The sequence below is a fragment of the Apium graveolens genome, chromosome 3 (assembly GCF_009905375.1).
Source record: "Apium graveolens cultivar Ventura chromosome 3, ASM990537v1, whole genome shotgun sequence".
NCBI lineage: Eukaryota > Viridiplantae > Streptophyta > Magnoliopsida > Apiales > Apiaceae > Apium > Apium graveolens.
The window spans coordinates 250,482,782-250,489,036 of record NC_133649.1 but is presented as its reverse complement, the minus strand read 5'-3'; the positions used below and the strand labels follow the sequence as shown (position 1 = coordinate 250,489,036).

The following is a 6,255-nucleotide window of genomic DNA, read 5'->3' as shown; positions in this document are numbered from 1 at the left end:
GACTTGTTTATCTCCTGTATTTTGCTCAGGAGTAGTGTTTTCAGTTGAAGTCTTCTTCATTTCTGCTTCAACCCCCTTCTGATCAGCTGTTTCCTCAAGAATTTCATTTTATGAAGATGGAAAGGGAGTGGGCGCGCTTGATATGGGCGTGGGTACACCCACCTTCTGGAGAAATTTTTTAGATTCTTCATTTTGATGATTTTTAGGGCTAGCAACCTTTTCAGACCTTAAGGTGATTGCCTTAACTGTTCCTTGATTTCCCTCTTGCCTGGATTAGCTTATGTATCACTAGGAAGAGTTCTTTGTGGTCGGTTCAATAAAGCATTAGCAATTTTCCCTATTTGATTCTCCATAGTTTTGATTGAAACTGCTTGGCTTTTGCACAATAGCCTCAACTCTTCCAATTCAGATTTTCTATTCGAAGATGGAGATGCACCTCCATGAGATTGTTGTTGCATTCCCTGTGGCTGAAATTGTTGCCTTGGCGCAAACTGTTGCTGAAAACCAGGAGGATTGAAAGGCTTGTTTCCAAACTACTGGTAAGGCTGTTGTATACCACCCTGATTATTGCTCCAGCTGAAGTTAGGATGATTGCAGTTGTTAGGATGATAAGTGGCAGGAATTGGTTGTTGCGACCTCTGAAAGTTGCTCACAAACTGAGTTGATTCACTAGATATAGCACATTGCTTCAGTGGCATGCGAACCTGCACAAAACTCATCGACCTTCATAGTCAACGCCTTCAGCTGAGCAGCTATAGACGTAGCTGTATCCACCTCCATAATTCTTGTCACCTTACTTTGTGGTAGTCTCTGAGTTGTATTCTGATATTCATTAGTGGTCATCATCTCAATTAGCTCATAAGCTTCCTCATAGCTCCTAGCCCATAAAGCTCCACCTGATGCTGCATCGAGCATAGGTCTTGATTGTGTTCCCAAACCATTATAAATGCAATTTATCACCATCCACTCAGGCATTCCATGATGTGACACTTTCTAAACATCACCTTGTAGCGCTTCTAAGCTTCACATAGAGATTCACCAGATTGCTGAGTGAATTGAGTAAGAGCATTCCTGATTACAGCTGTCTTTCGCCATAGGAAAGAATTTAGTAAGAAATTTATGAGTAAGATCCTCCCATATCGCATTGGAACCTGGTGGTAGAGTGTGTAACCAGATTTTAGCTTTATCCCTCAGAGAAAATGGGAAAAGTCTCAGTTTCACAAAAACTTCAGAAATATTGTTGAATTTGAAAGTGTCGCAGATCTTGATAAAATCGCTAATATGCATATTGGTATCTTCCATTGGAGAACCCCTAAACTGGACTGAATTATATACCATTTGAATCGTGCCAGGATTGATTTCAAAGGTATAGCTGCAATGGATGGTCTAACAATGCTAGACTGAATGTCATTAATTTTCAGTTGAGAATAATTCTTCAACGCTTTCGTTTCTGCTGCTGGTTCTCCCATTGCAACAAAAACTTCTTCTTCAACTTTTTCATCTTCTTCAAAAACTTCTTTTTCCTTTTCTTCAACTTCGTCTAGTGTTTCCTTACGAAATTGAGAACATGTTTGCATACACGCCTGATCGAATACCTGAAACACACAAATAAAGCAAACTTTGTAAGAAGAATAATCTGAGTCGGTGAACTTTAAAAACCACTTATGACAAGCACATAAACTAAATTTAACACAATTCCCGGTAGCGGGGCCAAAAACTTGTTCACACAAAATCACGCAAGTGTACACGATCACAAGTAGTTTAAGATTAAGTTAAGTTCGTTCCTGCAGAGACTAGTTTAAATAGAATATTGTGAAAGACATGCATGTACCTCAACAAGATTAAGTCAAATTTACAACCCTATATAAGTTGTATTGTTATCTTAGTTTGCATTTATACTTGTAACATTTTAAAGTCTGTAAAAATGCATATGAGTAGACTGAAGTCTTTTTCCTTAAACAACAAGAAGCCTAAGGATTCTATCTAGAAGAAGAATAAGAAGATCATGCCTAAGAAGAATTTTGAAGATGCTTGGAGTTCAATAAATATGTTTGGATAAAAATACTCTAAGTCAAGATCTCTATAAGTCACAGATTTAGTGTTATAGAGAAGTCACTCGAGAACTCCAAATGACTAATCGAGAAGTCAGGAAAGCTAATTGAGCACTCAGAGAGACATCGACAAGCGAATTGAATACATGAAGTTTGGAGATATCGACAAGTCATTTCTTCACTAGAGAACTCAGGGTTATTGACAAGTCAACATTCATTAGAGAACTCTGAGTTATCGATAAGTCAAATTCCACTAGAGAACTCAGGGATATCGATAAGTCAAAATTCACTAGAGAACTTTAAGTTATCGACAAGTCAAAGTGAAAACATGAAGCTGAGAGTGTCACACCCCCAACTTAACCATACATAATATACAATTTATTACAATAGTTAACAAAAGAAAGTAGATACAACCGAATCCAAGATCTTATAGTTTAGGGTTTGGAATAGCCCAACACTACTAACTATTACAACATGATTTTTTTATATCTAGTCCTCACACAAAGCTATCTCTTATTCTACCTGAGCTCGAACATACGCATCAGCATCACAACTCTTACGTGCTATCTTCTTGAACCTAACCATAGCTGCTAGTTGTAATATCAGGGTGAAAGCAAGTAGTGAGCCAAATGCTCAACAAGTGCTATACAATACATTTCATAAACAAAATGAAAGAATAAAAATATGCAGGAAAACTATTAATAACAATAGATAAACTTTTGGATGATGGCATCATTTATTTGTATCAAAACATTTCCAAAACCATTTCTTTATTAAAAACCATTTTATGACGCTACGGATTACAGCCGGTGATCAGCCGCGAAGTAATCCCGAACCTCGCTGGGTTCTAGAACATTAATGGGATCCCTAAGAAACTTTTAAGCCTACAATTTATGTGCGGAAAGGACTCGCGTCTCAGTCCAAATCCACTATTTAAGAAAATATTTGTCCCCCTTTGGGACTGGAAATCAATCTTAACCTTTTTAATTTTTTTAAAAAAACCAATGCCAATTGATAATTAACTACTTAAACAGTAAACATTTTTAACAAAATTTTAGACTAACTCCTGAAGCACTGGGAAACAAGATTCACTAAATTCAAGGCCATGATCTACTAGACCATACTTTATCAAGAGAAATTGCAAGGTTTCCATTAACAAGGATTTTGACAGTAAGATTTAGAAAGGTTATCAGATATTATGAAAGAACAAAGTCAAACTAGGTCCAAGGTAATGGTTCCAGATAAGAGATAGGTATTAAAGTATAAAGAAGGTGATCATTAATGGTTCCAAATAAGATTTAGGTATCAAAATATAGAGAAAGTGGGACATCAGCTCAAGGTACAACATAGTATCATGCTTTAGGGTAAGGATAGGGTTGTCAAACAATTATGAACAATCATTAGGGAACAAATAACTTTTAGGTATCAAGACAAGGTTACTGGGTATAACTTGCACATGGTTCAACATCATAATTACTTTGGTATACTAGCATCATAGGACTTTGGATTTACTTGCATAGGAATCTTCAAGTAAAGTTAAACTACTCAAAATAATTACTTGAGGGTTCATGTCATTTTTATATACTACAGATATAGATTCAAAACCACTTGGTTCATGTATATCAAGGTGAATTAAAATACTCGCATCGTATATATGAACTAGTTATCACATACTTGCAGTGTAAATGAAAGAGGCAGGTTGAATCACTTGCCTTGAGAAGGTTTGACTTGACTGGAAGGTAGGAGCAACTGGAAGCTTTACTCGACTTTTATGGCAAGTTTACCCTCGTCTCGAGATCCTACACAAATAATAATAATCTCATTATAATATATTCTCACCAACTCAACCTATTTGTAAACAGAAATTAAACAGACTGGCACTTAAGCCTATATACGCACATATTTACAATCAACCTTATAAGTATATTAGTACACATAGCCACATATGCTCACATACCACATTTAAGTACAAAATAATATAACACCCACTATATTGCATCACTAGGCTTGGATGATCTCACTCTACTTACTTAAGTCACTTGGTCGCTATACTAGACTAAATCCCCTAAATTTTGACCTCCTAACACGAAGAGCCTTTACTAAACCATCCAATTCCTATTGACCCTGACTTGGGCCTTTCACTATACTGACTATAAGCTATCCTTCATCCATGGTGGTCAACCAAATCTTCACTCATAAGTGCTCTAAAACTATATGATAAGTGAATATGCTCATTATAGTAAATTTCAGAATGACATCTATGGTTTCTTGGGTGCATTTGACACTCTTATACTTCAAGTTTACCTCCAAAACTTCTACATTAAACTCTTCTGATAATAAGTCAATTCCTAAACTTGATGTGGCTCAAGGGCCTAGCTTGGGCCTCCCTAGGCCTAAGCTCAAAGTCCATGATTCCCCTGTTTTTCTGGGAAGAAAAGGTCCTGACTTGAACTAACTTGTGACACATGATTCTAACCCAAATCCTATGATCTATGGCTTGAAAAACTCCTCTGACACTCCCTCTAACTAAGGCCCAATAGGGCCTAATGAGGGCCTACCTATGACATGGTCAAAACTTCCTAATTATAAGTTACAACAAAACTGTCCCCTGCTGGACAGATTTTGTGTTTCCACTCGTGCACCTAACCAAATGTCTTATAAATCTCTAAAAATACTTAAAACCTATTTTATATTCCTAGTTTTAGCTTCTGGTGGCTTGGGCCTCAAAGTGCACAACAATGACAAGGTCTAATCTCTCTCTAAACCTCATGGTACCAAACTGATTTTCTACAGAATCTAATACTCTCCTTTTTATCATGATTTTTACTTGATAAACCAAACCAACAACAACCAAAACCCTACCAAACTTCAACCAAGGTGATCTACTGATCTAAATCTCTTACACTAAATATAGGCTTAGTGGAGATCATCCTTACCTAAGATGCAACATAGCAAAATAAAAGTTAACACATTACACAAATTACAAGTCATCAAGTTTTCAAAAACAACAATTTATATCTTCTTCATATATATTCGAATTAACATCACATACCAAGGAGAACAAATCAAGATCAATATCTTAACCCTACTGAAATTAAAGCTTACCAACAAAATCAATCCAAATGATCAAGAACTTTCAAAAATCAAGAGTTGATTTCTATGCATCCTTGCCTTCGAATATTCAAGCCAAAACAACATGATTTCCAAAATAAATTTTTATCATAAAATCAACATGCAAGCTTAGCATAAACTATAACTAAATGATCACTTAGCATGCAAAGGGTTTTATCAAGTTTTTACTACAAAATTCATGTTATCATCACAAAAACACACAAAAATGAAACAAGGCAACAAAACACCACTAGGAACCATTCATTCGGCTCCCTCAAGGGCATGGATGAATGAAATGGAAGGGAAATGACCATTAAAATCAAGAGCCTCATTCTCATAACTTGGCATTTCACCATTCCTTGTAGTTCTCTCAATAATACAATATTAAATCCATGAGAATCAAGATTATACTTTGAGTTCCAACTAAAACTATGCCATGCAAGATCAAAACTTAAACTTTTTACTCAAACTTCTTTGGATTATATATGATCAAGATATAGGAAGTAATATTTACTTGAATGGAAGTTAGGTGCTTGAATGAAGAATGAAGAAAAGGGAGGGGGTAGGGCTTCGGCAAAAAGCCGAGAGGAAGGAGCCGATAGGGAGGGGAGGGAGGTGAGGTGAGGGTGGAGTATGGAGTGAATGAAATGATCCTCTCATTTTGTGCTTGGTTTTATGCTTTTGATTGACTAAAAGAAGTGAGTGGAAATGAGAATTTACAAGAGTAACCTTCCAACATAGTTAGGTTATTTTGCATGCAAGGTCAAGGAGGTTATTTGGCTAACAAAATGTGAGTTAATGGGGTTGAAAATCTCTTCTTTGCCCTTTAGTTGAATGGAAGAGTATTTGCATGCAAGGGTTTCCATGTAATTTGCTAATTACTAAGCAACTAATTTTCAAAGATTTTTTTTTATAAAATAAAATAAAAGTTCAAAAATTATAAAAATTGTACCATAAAATAACTTGGATTTTTAGAAATTTTATGAGATCACTTTTAAAATTTGTGAGTGAAATAATTCTTAAAAGATTTTTCCAAGGTATAGAATATTCTTTATAAATCAAAAATAAGGGCAATTAATAAAACTCTTGTTTT

General features: G+C 35.6%; 1 non-coding gene across 1 annotated transcript; it reads left to right on the top strand.

Moving 5' to 3' along the window:
* Positions 1 to 973: 973 nt before the first annotated feature.
* LOC141715595 (small nucleolar RNA R71) lies at positions 974 to 1,079 on the top strand. The gene has a single exon (XR_012572352.1). It is a non-coding gene; the product is annotated as a small nucleolar RNA R71 (small nucleolar RNA).
* The last annotated feature ends 5,176 nt before the right edge of the window (positions 1,080 to 6,255 follow it).